Consider the following 14,355-nt stretch of genomic DNA (forward strand, 5'->3'; position numbering starts at 1 on the left):
TGAATTCCCGGAAGTCAGATTTTTGATGAAATTGTTACCCCGGGGCTTACGAATTTTTTCAAAAAAAAAAAATTCTGCCGGTTAAGTTGTCGACGGCTGATTTCTTTTCCTGTGATAAAAAAGCTTTCTGTTTCGACCGCCAAACCTTTCAGGGGAGCATTTGCAACCGTTTGGCACCATTTTTGAGTGAATTGCCGAAAGTCAGATTTTTGATGAAATTGTGACCCCGGGGCTTAGGGATTTTTTCAAAACATAAAATTCTGCCGGTTAAGTTGTCGACGGCTGATTTCTTTTCCTGTGATAAAAAAGCTTTCTGTTTTGACCGCCAAACCTTTCAGGGGAGCATTTGCAACCATTTGGCACCATTTTTTAGTGAATTCCCGAAAGTCAGATTTTTGATGAAATTGTGACCCCGAGGCTTACGGATTTTTTCAAAAAAAAAATTCTGCCGGTTAAGTTGTCGATGGCTGATTTCTTGTCCTGTGATAAAAAAAATTCTGTTTCGACCGCCAAACCCTTCAGGGGAGCATTTTCACCCGTTTAGCTCCATTTTTGAGTGAATTGTCGAAAGTCAGATTTTTGATGAAATTGTGACCCCGGGGCTTACGGATTTTTTCAAAAAAAAATTTCTGCCGGTTAACTTGTCGATGGCTGATTTCTTGTCCTGTGATAAAAAAAATTCTGTTTCGACCGCCAAACCCTTCAGGGGAGCATTTTCACCCGTTTGGCACCTTTTTTGAGTGAATTGTCGAAAGTCAGATTTTTGATGAAATTGTGACCCCGGGGCTTAGGGATTTTTTAAAAAATAAAATACTGCCGGTTAAGTTGTCAATGGCTGATTTCTTGTCCTGTGATAAAAAGCCTTCTGTTTCGACCGCCAAACCTTTCAGGGGAGCATTTGCAACCATTTAGCTCCATTTTTGAGTGAATTGTCGAAAGTCAGATTTTTGATGATATTGTGACCCCGGGGCTTAGGGATTTTTTTTAAAAAAAATTCTGCCTGTTAAGTTGTCGATGGCTGATTTCTTGTCCTGTGATAAAAAAAACTTCTGTTTCGACCGCCAAACCTTTCAGGGGAGCATTTGCACCCGTTTGGCATCATTTTTGAGTGAATTCCGGAAAGTCCGATTTTTGATGAAATTGTGACCCCGGGGCTTACGGATTTTTTCAAAAAAAAAATTCTGCCTGTTAAGTTGTCGATGGCTGATTTATTGTCCTGTGATAAAAAAACTTCTGTTTCGACCGCCAAACCTTTCAGGCTGCATTTGCACCCGTTTGGCATCATTTTTGAGTGAATTCCCGAAAGTCCGATTTTTGATGAAATTGTGACCCCGGGGCTTACGGATTTTTTCAAAAAAAAAATTTAAGCCGGTTAAGTTGTCGAGGGCTGATTTCTTGTCCTGTGATAAAAAGACTTCTGTTTCAACATCCAAACGTTTCAGGGGAGCATTTGCAACCGTTTAGCTCCATTTTTGAGTGAATTGTCGAAAGTCAGATTTTTGATGAAATTGTGACCCCGGGGCTTACGGATTTTTTCAAAAAAAAATTTCTGCCGGTTAACTTGTCGATGGCTGATTTCTTGTCCTGTGATAAAAAAACTTCTGTTTCGACCGCCAAACCTTTCAGGGGTGCATTTGCACCCGTTTGGCATCATTTTTGAGTGAATTGCCGAAAGTCAGATTTTTGATGAAATTGTGACCCCGGGGCTTACGGATTTTTTCAAAAAAAAAATTATGCCGGTTAAGTTGTCGAGGGCTGATTTCTTGTCCTGGGATAAAAAGCCTTCTGTTTTGACCGCCAAACCTTTCAGGGGAGCATTTGCAACCGTTTAGCTCCATTTTTGAGTGAATTGTCGAAAGTCAGATTTTTGATGAAATTGTGACCCCGGGGCTTACGGATTTTTTCAAAAAAAAATTTAAGCCGGTTAAGTTGTCGATGGCTGATTTCTTGTCCTGTGATAAAAAAACTTCTGTTTCGACCGCCAAACCCTTCAGGGGAGCATTTTCACCGGTTTGGCACCATTTTTGAGTGAATTGCCGAAAGTCAGATTTTTGATGAAATTGTGACCCCGGGGCTTAGGGATTTTTTCAAAAAAAAAAAATTCTGCCGGTTAAGTTGTCGACGGCTGATTTCTTGTCTTGTGATAAAAAAAATTCTGTTTCGACCGACCGCCAAACCCTTCAGGGGAGCATTTTTACCTGTTTGGCACCATTTTTGAGTGAATTGCCGAAAGTCAGATTTTTGATGAAATTGTGACCCCGGGGCTTACGGATTTTTTTTAAAAAAAAATTCTGCCGGTTAAGTTGTCGAGGGCTGATTTCTTGTCCTGTGATAAAAAGCCTGCTTGAGTGAATTCCCGGAAGTCAGATTTTTGATGAAATTGTGACCCCTGGGCTTAGGGATTTTTTTTTTTTTTAAAAATTCTGCCGGTTAAGTTGTCGAGGGCTGATTTCTTGTCCTGTGATAAAAAGACTTCTGTTTCGACATCCAAACGTTTCAGGGGAGCATTTGCAACCGTTTGGCACCATTTTTGAGTGAATTGCCGAAAGTCAGATTTTTGATGAAATTGTGACCACGGGGCTTACGGATTTTTTCAAAAAAAAATTCTGCCGACTTGTCGATGGCTGATTTCTTGTCTTGTGATAAAAAAAATTCTGTTTCGACCGACCGCCAAACCCTTCAGGGGAGCATTTGCAACCGTTTAGCTCCATTTTTGAGTGAATTGTCGAAAGTCAGATTTTTGATGAAATTGTGACCCCGGGGCTTAGGGATTTTTTTAAAAGTAAAATTCTGCCGGTTAAGTTGTCGATGGCTGATTTCTTGTCCTGTGATAAAAAAACTTCTGTTTCGACCGCCAAACCTTTCAGGGGAGCATTTGCACCCATTTGGCATCATTTTTGAGTGAATTGTCGAAAGTCAGATTTTTGATGAAATTGTGACCCCGGGGCTCACGGATTTTTTCAAAAAAAAATTTAAGCCTGTTAAGTTGTCGAGGGCTGATTTCTTGTCCTGTGATAAAAAGACTTCTGTTTCGACATCCAAACGTTTCAGGGGAGCATTTGCAACCGTTTGGCACCATTTTTGAGTGAATTGCCGAAAGTCAGATTTTTGATGAAATTGTGACCCCGGGGCTTAGGGATTTTTTCAAAAAAAAAATTCTGCCTGTTAAGTTGTCGATGGCTGATTTCTAGTCCTATGATAAAAAAACTTCTGTTTCGACCGCCAAACCTTTCAGGGGAGCATTTGCACCCGTTTGGCCTCATTTTTGAGTGAATTCCCGAAAGTCCGATTTTTGATGAAATTGTGACCCCGGGGCTTACGGATTTTTTCAAAAAAAAAATTAAGCCGGTTAAGTTGTCGAGGGCTGATTTCTTGTCCTGTGATAAAAAGACTTCTGTTTCGACATCCAAACGTTTCAGGGGAGCATTTACAACCGTTTGGCACCATTTTTTCTGTGAATTGCCGAAAGTCAGATTTTTGATGAAATTGTGACCTCGGGGCTTACGGATTTTTTCAAAAAAAAAAATTCTGCCGGTTAAGTTGTCGAGGGCTGATTTCTTGTCCTGTGATAAAAAGCCTTCTGTTTTGACCGCCAAACCTTTCAGGGGAGCATTTGCAACCGTTTAGCTCCATTTTTGAGTGAATTGTCGAAAGTCAGATTTTTGATGAAATTGTGACCCCGGGGCTTACGGATTTTTTCAAAAAAAATAATTCTGCCGGTTAAGTTGTCGAGGGCTGATTTCTTGTCCTGTGATAAAAAGCCTTCTGTTTCGACCGCCAAAACTTTCAGGGGAGCATTTGCAACCGTTTAGCTCCATTTTTGAGTGAATTGTCGAAAGTCAGATTTTTGATGAAATTGTGACCCCGGGGCTTACGGATTTTTTTTTTTAAAAAATTCTGCCGGTTAACTTGTCGATGGCTGATTTCTTGTCCTGTGATAAAAAAAATTCTGTTTCGACCGCCAAACCCTTCAGGGGAGCATTTTCACCTGTTTGGCACCATTTTTGAGTGAATTGCCGAAAGTCAGATTTTTGATGAAATTGTGACCCCGGGGCTTACGGATTTTTTCAAAAAAAAAATTCTGCCTGTTAAGTTGTCGATGGCTGATTTCTTGTCCTGTGATAAAAAAACTTCTGTTTCGACCGCCAAACCTTTCAGGGGTGCATTTGCACCCGTTTGGCATCATTTTTGAGTGAATTCCCGAAAGTCCGATTTTTGATGAAATTGTGACCCCGGGGCTTACGGATTTTTTCAAAAAAAAATTTAAGCCGGTTAAGTTGTCGAGGGCTGATTTCTTGTCCTGTGATAAAAAAACTTCTGTTTCGACCGCCAAACCCTTCAGGGGAGCATTTTCACCCGTTTGGCACCATTTTTGAGTGAATGCCGAAAGTCAGATTTTTGATGAAATTGTGACCCCGGGGCTTAGGGATTTTTTCCAAAAAAAAAAAATTCTGCCGATTAAGTTGTCGACGGCTGATTTCTTTTCCTGTGATAAAAAAGCTTTCTGTTTCGACCGCCAAAACTTTCAGGGGAGCATTTGCACCCGTTTAGCTCCATTTTTGAGTGAATTGCCGAAAGTCAGATTTTTGATGAAATTGTGACCCCGGGGCTTACGGATTTTTTTTAAAAAAAAATTCTGCCGGTTAAGTTGTCGAGGGCTGATTTCTTGTCCTGTGATAAAAAGCCTGATTGAGTGAATTCCCGGAAGTCAGATTTTTGATGAAATTGTGACCCCGGGGCTTAGGGATTTTTTTTTTAAAAAAAAATTCTACCGGTTAAGTTGTCGAGGGCTGATTTCTTGTCCTGTGATAAAAAGACTTCTGTTTCGACATCCAAACGTTTCAGGGGAGCATTTGCAACCGTTTGGCACCATTTTTGAGTGAATTGCCGAAAGTCAGATTTTTGATGAAATTGTGACCCCGGGGCTTACGGATTTTTTCAAAAAAAAATTCTGCCGGTTAACTTGTCGATGGCTGATTTCTTGTCTTGTGATAAAAAAAATTCTGTTTCGACCGACCGCCAAACCCTTCAGGGGAGCATTTGCACCCATTTGGCATCATTTTTGAGTGAATTGTCGAAAGTCAGATTTTTGATGAAATTGTGACCCCGGGGCTCACGGATTTTTTCAAAAAAAAATTTTAAGCCGGTTAAGTTGTCGAGGGCTGATTTCTTGTCCTGTGATAAAAAGGCTTCTGTTTCGACATCCAAACGTTTCAGGGGAGCATTTGCAACCGTTTGGCACCATTTTTGAGTGAATTGCCGAAAGTCAGATTTTTGATGAAATTGTGACCCCGGGGCTTAGGGATTTTTTCAAAAAAAAAATTCTGCCTGTTAAGTTGTCGATGGCTGATTTCTAGTCCTGTGATAAAAAAAACTTCTGTTTCGACCGCCAAACCTTTCAGGGGAGCATTTGCACCCGTTTGGCATCATTTTTGAGTGAATTCCCGAAAGTCCGATTTTTTATGAAATTGTGACCCCGGGGCTTACCGATTTTTTCAAAAAAAAAATTAAGCCGGTTAAGTTGTCGAGGGCTGATTTCTTGTCCTGTGATAAAAAGACTTCTGTTTCGACATCCAAACGTTTCAGGGGAGCATTTGCAACCGTTTGGCACCATTTTTTCTGTGAATTGCCGAAAGTCAGATTTTTGATGAAATTGTGACCTCGGGGCTTACGGAATTTTTCAAAAAAAATTTCTGCCGGTTAACTTATCGAGGGCTGATTTCTTGTCCTGTGATAAAAAAACTTCTGTTTCGACCGCCAAACCTTTCAGGGGAGCATTTGCACCCGTTTGGCATCATTTTTGAGTGTATTCCCGAAAGTCCGATTTTTGATGAAATTGTGACCCCGGGGCCTACGGATTTTTTCAAAAAAAAATTTCTGCCGGTTAACTTATCGAGGGCTGATTTCTTGTCCTGTGATAAAAAGACTTCTGTTTCGACATCCAAACGTTTCAGGGGAGCATTTGCAACCGTTTGGCACCATTTTTTCTGTGAATTGCCGAAAGTCAGATTTTTGATGAAATTGTGACCTCGGGGCTTACGGATTTTTTCAAAAAAAAAATTCTGCCAGTTAAGTTGTCGACGGCTGATTTCTTTTCCTGTGATAAAAAAGCTTTCTGTTTCGACCGCCAAACCTTTCAGCGGAGCATTTGCAACCGTTTAGCTCCATTTTTGAGTGAATTGTCGAAAGTCAGATTTTTGATGAAATTGTGAACCAGGGGCTTACGGATTTTTTCAAAAAAAAAATTCTGCCGGTTAAGTTGTCGATGGCTGATTTCTTGTCCTGTGATAAAAAAACTTCTGTTTCGACCGCCAAACTGTTCAGGGGAGCATTTGCACCCGTTTGGCACCATTTTTGAGTGCATTGCCGAAAGTCAGATTTTTGATGAAATTGTGACCCCGGGGCTTAGGGATTTTTTTAAAAATAAAATTCTGCCGGTTAACTTGTCGAGGGCTGATTTCTTGTCGTGTGATAAAAAGCCTTCTGTTTCGACCGCCAAACCCTTCAGGGGAGCATTTTCACCCGTTTGGCACCATTTTTGAGTGAATTCCCGGAAGTCCGATTTTTGATGAAATTGTGACCCCGGGGCTTACGGTTTTTTTCAAAAAATTTTTTTAAGCCGTTTAAGTTGTCGAGGGCTGATTTCTTGTCCTGTGATAAAAAGACTTCTGTTTCGACGTCCAAACGTTTCAGGGGAGCATTTGCAACCCTTTGGCACCATTTTTGAGTGTATTGCCGAAAGTCAGATTTTTGATGAAATTGTGACCCCGGGGCTTAGGGATTTTTTCAAAAAAAATATTCTGCCTGTTAAGTTGTCGATGGCTGATTTCTAGTCCTGTGATAAAAAAACTTCTGTTTCGACCGCCAAACCTTTCAGGGGAGCATTTGCACCCGTTTGGCATCATTTTTGAGTGAATTCCCGAAAGTCCGATTTTTGATGAAATTGTGACCCCGGGGCTCACGGATTTTTTCAAAAAAAAAATTAAGCCGGTTAAGTTGTCGAGGGCTTATTTCTTGTCCTGTGATAAAAAGACTTCTGTTTCGACATCCAAACGTTTCAGGGGAGCATTTGCAACCGTTTGGCACCATTTTTGAGTGAATTGCCGAAAGTCAGATTTTTGATGAAATTGTGACCTCGGGGCTTACGGATTTTTTCAAAAAAAAATTTCTGCCGGTTAACTTGTCGATGGCTGATTTCTTGTCTTGTGATAAAAAAAATTCTGTTTCGACCGACCGCCGAACCCTTCAGGGGAGCATTTTCACCTGTTTGGCACTATTTTTCAGTGAATTGCCGAAAGTCAGATTTTTGATGAAATTGTGACCCCGGGGCTTAGGGATTTTTTCAAAAAAAAAATTCTGCCGGTTAAGTTGTCGAGGGCTGATTTCTTGCCGTGTGATAAAAAGCCTTCTGTTTCGACCGCCAAACCTTTCAAGGGAGCATTTGCAACCGTTTAGCTCCATTTTTGAGTGAATTGTCGAAAGTCAGATTTTTGATGAAATTGTGACCCCGGGGCTTACGGATTTTTTCAAAAAAATTTTTTAAGCTGTTTAAGTTGTCGAGGGCTGATTTCTTGTCCTGTGATAAAAAAAACTTCTGTTTCGACCGCCAAACCCTTCAGGGGAGCATTTTCACCCGTTTGGCACCATTTTTGAGTGAATTCCTGGAAGTCCGATTTTTGATGAAATTGTGACCCCGGGGCTTACGGATTTTTTCAAAAAAAAATTCTGCCGGTTAACTTGTCGATGGCTGATTTCTTGTCTTGTGATAAAAAAAATTCTGTTTCGACCGACCGCCAAACCCTTCAGGGGAGCATTTCCACCCATTTGGCATCATTTTTGAGTGAATTGTCGAAAGTCAGATTTTTGATGAAATTGTGACCCCGGGGCTCACGGATTTTTTCAAAAAAATTTTTTAAGCCGGTTAAGTTGTCGAGGGCTGATTTCTTGTCCTGTGATAAAAAGACTTCTGTTTCGACATCCAAACGTTTCAGGGGAGCATTTGCAACCGTTTAGCTCCATTTTTGAGTGAATTGTCGAAAGTCAGATTTTTGATGAAATTGTGACCTCGGGGCTTACGGAATTTTTCAAAAAAAAATTTCTGCCGGTTAACTTATCGAGGGCTGATTTCTTGTCCTGTGATAAAAAAAATTCTGTTTCGACCGACCGCCAAACCCTTCAGGGGAGCATTTTCACCTGTTTGGCACCATTTTTCAGTGAATTGCCGAAAGTCAGATTTTTGATTAAATTGTGACCCCGGGGCTTAGGGATTTTTTCAAAAAAAGAATTCTGCCGGTTAAGTTGTCGACGGCTGATTTCTTTTCCTGTGATAAAAAAGCTTTCTGTTTCGACCGCCAAACCTTTCAGCGGAGCATTTGCAACCGTTTAGCTCCATTTTTGAGTGAATTGTCGAAAATCAGATTTTTGATGAAATTGTGAACCAGGGGCTTACGGATTTTTTCAAAAAAAAATTTCTGCCGGTTAAGTTGTCGATGGCTGATTTCTTGTCCTGTGATAAAAAAACTTCTGTTTCGACCGCCAAACTGTTCAGGGGAGCATTTGCACCCGTTTGGCACCATTTTTGAGTGCATTGCCGAAAGTCAGATTTTTGATGAAATTGTGACCCCGGGGCTTAGGGATTTTTTTAAAAATAAAATTCTGCCGGTTAAGTTGTCGACGGCTGATTTCTTTTCCTGTGATAAAAAAACTTCTGTTTCGACCGCCAAACCTTTCAGGGGAGCATTTGCACTCGTTTGGCACCATTTTTGAGTGCATTGCCGAAAGTCCGATTTTTTATGAAATTGTGACCCCGGGGCTTACCGATTTTTTCAAAAAAAAAATTAAGCCGGTTAAGTTGTCGAGGGCTGATTTCTTGTCCTGTGATAAAAAGACTTCTGTTTCGACATCCAAACGTTTCAGGGGAGCATTTGCAACCGTTTGGCACCATTTTTTCTGTGAATTGCCGAAAGTCAGATTTTTGATGAAATTGTGACCTCGGGGCTTACGGAATTTTTCAAAAAAAATTTCTGCCGGTTAACTTATCGAGGGCTGATTTCTTGTCCTGTGATAAAAAAACTTCTGTTTCGACCGCCAAACCTTTCAGGGGAGCATTTGCACCCGTTTGGCATCATTATTGAGTGTATTCCCGAAAGTCCGATTTTTGATGAAATTGTGACCCCGGGGCCTACGGATTTTTTCAAAAAAAAATTTCTGCCGGTTAACTTATCGAGGGCTGATTTCTTGTCCTGTGATAAAAAGACTTCTGTTTCGACATCCAAACGTTTCAGGGGAGCATTTGCAACCGTTTGGCACCATTTTTTCTGTGAATTGCCGAAAGTCAGATTTTTGATGAAATTGTGACCTCGGGGCTTACGGATTTTTTCAAAAAAAAATTTCTGCCGGTTAAGTTGTCGACGGCTGATTTCTTTTCCTGTGACAAAAAAGCTTTCTGTTTCGACCGCCAAACCTTTCAGCGGAGCATTTGCAACCGTTTAGCTCCATTTTTGAGTGAATTGTCGAAAGTCAGATTTTTGATGAAATTGTGAACCAGGGGCTTACGGATTTTTTCAAAAAAAAATTTCTGCCGGTTAAGTTGTCGATGGCTGATTTCTTGTCCTGTGATAAAAAAACTTCTGTTTCGACCGCCAAACTGTTCAGGGGAGCATTTGCACCCGTTTGGCACCATTTTTGAGTGCATTGCCGAAAGTCAGATTTTTGATGAAATTGTGACCCCGGGGCTTAGGGATTTTTTTAAAAATAAAATTCTGCCGGTTAAGTTGTCGAGGGCTGATTTCTTGTCGTGTGATAAAAAGCCTTCTGTTTCGACCGCCAAACCCTTCAGGGGAGCATTTTCACCCGTTTGGCACCATTTTTGAGTGAATTCCCGGAAGTCCGATTTTTGATGAAATTGTGACCCCGGGGCTTACGGTTTTTTTCAAAAAAATTTTTGAAGCCGTTTAAGTTGTCGAGGGCTGATTTCTTGTCCTGTGATAAAAAGACTTCTGTTTCGACCGCCAAACCTTTCAGGGGAGCATTTGCACCCGTTTGGCATCATTTTTGAGTGAATTCCCGAAAGTCCGATTTTTGATGAAATTGTGACCCCGGGGCTCACGGATTTTTTCAAAAAAAAAATTAAGCCGGTTAAGTTGTCGAGGGCTGATTTCTTGTCCTGTGATAAAAAGACTTCTGTTTCGACATCCAAACGTTTCAGGGGAGCATTTGCAACCGTTTGGCACCATTTTTGAGTGAATTGCCGAAAGTCAGATTTTTGATGAAATTGTGACCTCGGGGCTTACGGATTTTTTCAAAAAAAAATTTCTGCCGGTTAACTTGTCGATGGCTGATTTCTTGTCCTGTGATAAAAAAAATTCTGTTTCGACCGACCGCCAAACCCTTCAGGGGAGCATTTTCACCTGTTTGGCACCATTTTTCAGTGAATTGCCGAAAGTCAGATTTTTGATTAAATTGTGACCCCGGGGCTTAGGGATTTTTTCAAAAAAAGAATTCTGCCTGTTAAGTTGTCGATGGCTGATTTCTTTTCCTGTGATAAAAAAGCTTTCTGTTTCGACCGCCAAACCTTTCAGCGGAGCATTTGCAACCGTTTAGCTCCATTTTTGAGTGAATTGTCGAAAGTCAGATTTTTGATGAAATTGTGACCCCGGGGCTTAGGGATTTTTTTAAAAATAAAATTCTGCCGGTTTAGTTGTCGAGGGCTGATTTCTTGTCGTGTGATAAAAAGCCTTCTGTTTCGACCGCCAAACCCTTCAGGGGAGCATTTTCACCCATTTGGCACCATTTTTGAGTGAATTCCCGGAAGTCCGATTTTTGATGAAATTGTGACCCCAGGGCTTACGGTTTTTTTCAAAAAAATTTTTTAAGCCGTTTAAGTTGTCAAGGGCTGATTTCTTCTCCTGTGATAAAAAGACTTCTGTTTCGACGTCCAAACGTTTCAGGGGAGCATTTGCAACCCTTTGGCACCATTTTTGAGTGTATTGCCGAAAGTCAGATTTTTGATGAAATTGTGACCCCGGGGCTTAGGGATTTTTTCAAAAAAAATATTCTACCTGTTAAGTTGTCGATGGCTGATTTCTAGTCCTGTGATAAAAAAACTTCTGTTTCGACCGCCAAACCTTTCAGGGGAGCATTTGCACCCGTTTGGCATCATTTTTGAGTGAATTCCCGAAAGTCCGATTTTTGATGAAATTGTGACCCCGGGGCTTACGGATTTTTTCAAAAAAAAATTTAAGCCGGTTAAGTTGTCGAGGGCTGATTTCTTGTCCTGTGATAAAAAGACTTCTGTTTCGACATCCAAACGTTTCAGGGGAGCATTTGCAACCGTTTGGCACCATTTATGAGTGAATTGCCGAAAGTCAGATTTTTGATGAAATTGTGACCTCGGGGCTTACGGATTTTTTCAAAAAAAAATTTCTGCCGGTTAACTTGTCGATGGCTGATTTCTTGTCTTGTGATAAAAAAAATTCTGTTTCGACCGACCGCTGAACCCTTCAGGGGAGCATTTTCACCTGTTTGGCACCATTTTTCAGTGAATTGCCGAAAGTCAGATTTTTGATGAAATTGTGACCCCGGGGCTTAGGGATTTTTTCAAAAAAAAAATTCTGCCGGTTAAGTTGTCGACGGCTGATTTCTTTTCCTGTGATAAAAAAACTTCTGTTTCGACCGCCAAACCTTTCAGGGGAGCATTTGCACTCGTTTGGCACCATTTTTGAGTGCATTGCCGAAAGTCAGATTTTTGATGAAATTGTGACCCCGGGGCTTAGGGATTTTTTTAAAAATAAAATTCTGCCGGTTTAGTTGTCGAGGGCTGATTTCTTGTCGTGTGATAAAAAGCCTTCTGTTTCGACCGCCAAACCCTTCAGGGGAGCATTTTCACCCATTTGGCACCATTTTTGAGTGAATTCCCGGAAGTCCGATTTTTGATGAAATTGTGACCCCAGGGCTTACGGTTTTTTTCAAAAAAATTTTTTAAGCCGTTTAAGTTGTCAAGGGCTGATTTCTTCTCCTGTGATAAAAAGACTTCTGTTTCGACGTCCAAACGTTTCAGGGGAGCATTTGCAACCCTTTGGCACCATTTTTGAGTGTATTGCCGAAAGTCAGATTTTTGATGAAATTGTGACCCCGGGGCTTAGGGATTTTTTCAAAAAAAATATTCTACCTGTTAAGTTGTCGATGGCTGATTTCTAGTCCTGTGATAAAAAAACTTCTGTTTCGACCGCCAAACCTTTCAGGGGAGCATTTGCACCCGTTTGGCATCATTTTTGAGTGAATTCCCGAAAGTCCGATTTTTGATGAAATTGTGACCCCGGGGCTTACGGATTTTTTCAAAAAAAAATTTAAGCCGGTTAAGTTGTCGAGGGCTGATTTCTTGTCCTGTGATAAAAAGACTTCTGTTTCGACATCCAAACGTTTCAGGGGAGCATTTGCAACCGTTTGGCACCATTTATGAGTGAATTGCCGAAAGTCAGATTTTTGATGAAATTGTGACCTCGGGGCTTACGGATTTTTTCAAAAAAAAATTTCTGCCGGTTAACTTGTCGATGGCTGATTTCTTGTCTTGTGATAAAAAAAATTCTGTTTCGACCGACCGCTGAACCCTTCAGGGGAGCATTTTCACCTGTTTGGCACCATTTTTCAGTGAATTGCCGAAAGTCAGATTTTTGATGAAATTGTGACCCCGGGGCTTAGGGATTTTTTCAAAAAAAAAATTCTGCCGGTTAAGTTGTCGACGGCTGATTTCTTTTCCTGTGATAAAAAAACTTCTGTTTCGACCGCCAAACCTTTCAGGGGAGCATTTGCACTCGTTTGGCACCATTTTTGAGTGCATTGCCGAAAGTCAGATTTTTGATGAAATTGTGACCCCGGGGCTTAGCGATTTTTTTAAAAATAAAATTCTGCCTGTTAAGTTGTCGAGGGCTGATTTCTTGCCGTGTGATAAAAAGCCTTCTGTTTCGACCGCCAAACCTTTCAAGGGAGCATTTGCAACCGTTTAGCTCCATTTTTGAGTGAATTGTCGAAAGTCAGATTTTTGATGAAATTGTGACCCCGGGGCTTACGGATTTTTTCAAAAAAATTTTTTAAGCTGTTTAAGTTGTCGAGGGCTGATTTCTTGTCCTGTGATAAAAAAAACTTCTGTTTCGACCGCCAAACCCTTCAGGGGAGCATTTTCACCCGTTTGGCACCATTTTTGAGTGAATTCCTGGAAGTCCGATTTTTGATGAAATTGTGACCCCGGGGCTTACGGATTTTTTCAAAAAAAAATTCTGCCGGTTAACTTGTCGATGGCTGATTTCTTGTCTTGTGATAAAAAAAATTCTGTTTCGACCGACCGCCAAACCCTTCAGGGGAGCATTTCCACCCATTTGGCATCATTTTTGAGTGAATTGTCGAAAGTCAGATTTTTGATGAAATTGTGACCCCGGGGCTCACGGATTTTTTCAAAAAAATTTTTTAAGCCGGTTAAGTTGTCGAGGGCTGATTTCTTGTCCTGTGATAAAAAGACTTCTGTTTCGACATCCAAACGTTTCAGGGGAGCATTTGCAACCGTTTGGCACCATTTTTGAGTGAATTGCCGAAAGTCAGATTTTTGATGAAATTGTGACCCCGGGGCTTAGGTATTTTTTCAAAAAAAAATTCTGCCTGTTAAGTTGTCGACGGCTGATTTCTTTTCCTTTGATAAAAAAGCTTTCTGTTTCGACCGTCAAACCTTTCAGCGGAGCATTTGCAACCGTTTGGCACCATTTTTGAGTGCATTGCCGAAAGTCAAATTTTTGATGAAATTGTGACCCCGGGGCTTACGGATTTTTTCAAAAAAAAAATTCTGCCGGTTAAGTTGTCGAGGGCTGATTTCTTGTCCTGTGATAAAAAGCCTTCTGTTTTGACCGCCAAACCTTTCAGGGGAGCATTTGCAACCGTTTGGAACCATTTTTGAGTGAATTGCCGAAAGTCAGATTTTTGATGAAATTGTGACCCCGGGGCTTAGGGATTTTTTTTAAAAAAAATTTCTGCCGGTTAAGTTGTCGAGGGCTGATTTCATGTCCTGTGATAAAAAGGCTTCTGTTTCGACCGCCAAAACTTTCAGGGGAGCATTTGCACCCGTTTGGCATCATTTTTGAGTGAATTCCCGAAAGTCCGATTTTTGATGAAATTGTGACCCCGGTGCTTACGGATTTTTTCAAAAAAAAATTTCTGCTGGTTAAGTTGTCGAGGGCTGATTTCTTGTCCTGTGATAAAAAGACTTCTGTTTCGACATCCAAACCTTTCACGGGAGCATTTGCAACCGTTTGGCACCATTTTTGAGTGAATGGCCGAAAGTCAGATTTTTGATGAAATTGTGACCCCGGG

Source organism: Podarcis filfolensis (genome assembly GCF_964270895.1).
Source record: "Podarcis filfolensis genome assembly, contig: HAP1_SCAFFOLD_40, whole genome shotgun sequence".
NCBI classification, from domain to species: Eukaryota; Metazoa; Chordata; class Lepidosauria; order Squamata; family Lacertidae; genus Podarcis; species Podarcis filfolensis.